The sequence below is a fragment of the Sciurus vulgaris genome (genome assembly GCF_902686455.1).
Source record: "Sciurus vulgaris genome assembly, chromosome: 6".
In the NCBI taxonomy this organism is placed as follows: Eukaryota; Metazoa; Chordata; class Mammalia; order Rodentia; family Sciuridae; genus Sciurus; species Sciurus vulgaris.
Window position 1 is genome coordinate 2,165,795 of NC_136466.1, and position 3,874 is coordinate 2,169,668.

A 3,874-nucleotide genomic window follows, 5' to 3' on the forward strand; every position below is an offset into this window, starting at 1 on the left:
CTACACTACAAAGCAATAGTAACAATAACGCATGGTATTGGTACCAAAATAGACAGGTGGATCAATGGTACAGAATAGAGGACATGGACACAAACCCAAATAAATACAATTTTCTAATACTAGACAAAGGGGCCAAAAATATGCAATGGAGAAAAGAGAGCCTCTTCAACAAATGGTGCTGGGAAAACTGGAAATCCATATGCAGCAGAATGAAACTAAAACCCTATCTCTCACCATGCACAAAAATCAACTCACAATGGAGCAAGGACCTCAGAATCAGACCAGAGATCCTTCATCTTATAGAAGAAAAAGTAGGTCCAAATCTTCAACATGTTGGCTTAGGATCCGACTTCCTTAATAGGACTCCCATAGCACAAGAAATAAAAGCAAGAATCAATAACTGGGATAGATTCATACTAGAAAGCTTTCTCTCAGCAAAGGAAACTATCAGCAATGCAAAGAAAGAGCCTACAGAGTGGGAGAAAATCTTTGCCGATCATACTTCAGATAGAACACTAATCTCCAGAATCTATAAAGAACTCAAAAAACTCTACACGAAGAATACAAATAACCCAATTGACCAATGAGCTAAGGAAATGAACAGACACTTCACAGAAGATTTACAAGCAATCAATAAACATATGAAAAACTGTTCCACATCTCTAGTAATAAGAGAAATACAAATCAAAAACACCCTAAGATTCCATCTCACCCCAATTAGAATGGTGATCATCAAAAATACAAGCAACAACAGGTTTTGTCGAGGATGTGGGGAGAAAGGTACACTCATACATTGCTGGTGGGTCTGCAAATTAGTGCAGCCACTCTGGAAAGCAGTATGGAGATTCCTTAGAAAACTTGGAATGGAACCACCATTTGACCCAGCTATCCCACTCCTTGGCCTATAGCCAAAGGACTTAAAATCAGCATACTACAGAGATACAGCCACATCAAAGTTCATAGCTGCTCAATTCACCATAGCCAGATTTTGGAACCAACCTAGATGCCCTTCAATTGATGAATGGATAATAACTGTGGTATATATATATATACAATGGAATATTACTCAGGTATAAAGAATAATAAATTATGGCATTTGCAGGCAAATGGATGAAATTGAAGAATATCATGCTAAGTGAGATAAGCCAATCTCAAAAACCCAAAGGACAAATGACCTCGCTGATAAGTGGATGATGACACATAATGGGTGGTGGGAGGGGTTAGTGTTAGGGTTAGAGTTAAGGTTAGGGAGGAGGGCAAGAATGGAGGAAGAAAGGACTGTATAGAAGGAAAAGAGGGGTGGGAGTGGTGGGGGGAAGGGAAAAATAACAGAATGAATCAAATAACATTACCTATGTAAATTTATGATTACACAAATGGCATGCCTTTACTCCATGTAGAAACAGAGAAAGAACATGTATCCCATTTGTTTACAATGAAATTAAAAAAGAATGTTATCGACTGCTGCAAAAAAAGAAAAGTTTGCAGTGGAGCAGGAACAGCCTTACTCATTTCTTCCTTGAGGAGATCATCCCCCACACTCTTCTCATGGCTCCCAGGACCTCCTTCCCCCTCAGACTGCAGATGATGGATTTGGGCATGGGAGTGAGTATGGTATAGAAGACAGCCAGGTTCTTATCTTGTGTTGGTTAATGGACATTCTAGCGCCAGAGATAAGTGTACACAAAAGGTGCATAATAAAAAGTCACCACAGTCAAATGTGTAGAAAATATGGTGAAGGTCCTTCTCCTTCCCTCTTTTGAGTGCAGGTGGAAGACAGCAAAGAAGACCCATCCATAGGAGGCAGTGATGCTAAGGAAAGGGAGGAGAGAAACAGGCTTGTGCTCACAAACACCATGTACTCATAGACCCATGTGTCCACACAGGCCAGAGGCAACATGGCAGAGACATCATAGAAGAAATGATTGACGACCCTGGACCTGCAGTAAGGAAGATGGAGGGCATAGATAGTGTGTGACACAGAGTTGATGGAGCCCAGTGTCCAGGACCCCAGGGTCATCTTCACATGTCATTTTACTCATGTGGATGGGGTAGTGGAGGGGGTGGCAGATGGCCACAAAGTGGTGTTAGGCCATGGAGGCCAGGATTAAACCTTCTGATCCAGCCATGATCAGGAAGAAGAAGCTTTGCACCACAGTCCAGGAAGGAGGTGCCATTTTGGCGAGAGAGGAAGTTGGTGGTTATCTTATGGACAATGGTGGATATATACATCAGGTCCATGGGGCAGAGCTGAATGAGGAGAAAGTACATGTGCATGTGGAGCCAGAGGTCCAAGAAGATGAGGGCGGACATTGCTGAGTTCCCCACCAAGGGATTAACAATTGAAAATATGACAAGGAGCAAAAGAAGTAGACCAGTTTGGTTTGGGGGTAACAACCCCAACAAAATAAAATCCTGTATAGTTTGGTTCCATTTCTCCATGTAAATATGTACCTTTAATTTCTTTAAAATGTAAGCAAAATAAAAAAGTAAGAACTAAACCTGAAATGAAACAGAAAAGGAAAATAAAAAGAAGTCATATTTCTTAGTGTTTAGAAATAACTTTTTTTTCCTCCAACAGTTTAGCTTTCATTGAATTGATTTTAAGACCTGAATTGAGTGTTCCTGCCCCAGTTCCCTCTGGTTACCATCTCAGCAAGTCATAGACAAAGATAAGGACTCAATACATAAACTCTAGGACCACATGTATCAAACTCAGTGAGGTAGCTGGAGTCTTCCTTCCTGCTGATACCAGGCAGGAGCATTCCTCAGTACTGTGCATTAGTCTTAGATGCTGAGGAAGTCAGTGTTCTGCTGCCGGCTCCTCAACTCAGCACTCATGGTTACATGATAAAAGTGACAGATCAAATAATGTGCAAAGTAGTTTTAACCTTGGTGGTTTTTTTTTTTTTTTTCATTTGTTCTTTTTAGTTATACATGTAGAGTTTAATTTGACTTTTTTACACAACCATGGAGTACACAAAGCAATAATAGTAAGACAATGAAAATTAATGTTCCTTTAATAAGTGTCATTGGTAATTGGCCCATGACCAAGAAGTGAATTATTTGTGTGAGTCACAGATAGCTTACTCCCAGAAACCTCACATGAGAGCTGTGAAGAATTCAGTGAGCTGCGTCTAGCACGTAGAATCCTGAGTATGTTTTGCTTCTGAGTAAGTTTCACTCTCCACTCTTCCTTTCATAATTTAAATGGAGAAGACTTTGGCCCAGAAAATCTCATTGTCTGAATTAAGATTACACTCCTGAAGAGTGGCAGATTCTGGAATGTTAACAGGTTCACATCAACATATTTTGCCTTTAAATTTGCTCTTATATTTTACAATTTGCTATGGCTTGGTGACTTCTGTAAGGAAAATAAATATTTCCTTATGACAGGGAAATCTCTTCTCCAAAATATTGTCTTAGATAAAGGTGACACAAGTCAACTTAGTTCGATTATATTGTTTTGACTTACATTATCCAAATTTCTGAGACTGTGTTTTGAGAGAAGTGATTTTAAATTATAAGATACCATTATTATAATCCATTGAATTCTTTAAATGTTTAAACCTCAAGCATGCCCACACTCTGCCACGCTAATCCATTAGGTCCTGCAACTGGGCAGCAGCCCTGGATCTCACCAATCTCCCCTGACCTGAGAAGACAAAGGCACCAAGAAAGAATTCCAGAACAGAATGAAGAGCTGTAGGGGGTGTTAGGTAATGTCTAGTGAAATCCTCCTAATTTGTATGTTAGAATCTCAGGATCAACATGATGCACTGTTCAACTGTGTAATATCAATGGAAGTAGCAGGAGAAATTACCTTCTACAGTCTAGTCAGTTTCAATGCTTTTTTTAATGAAGTGCAAAACTT

The 3,874-nt window shown here is 39.7% G+C and overlaps 1 pseudogene across 1 annotated transcript; it reads right to left on the reverse strand.

The window, feature by feature from the left end:
• Positions 1 to 1,508: 1,508 nt before the first annotated feature.
• On the reverse strand, positions 1,509 to 2,442 carry LOC306663330 (olfactory receptor 2L13-like; annotated as a pseudogene). Its single transcript has one exon. The product of its transcript is annotated as an olfactory receptor 2L13-like (transcript).
• Between the last annotated feature and the right edge of the window lie 1,432 nt (positions 2,443 to 3,874).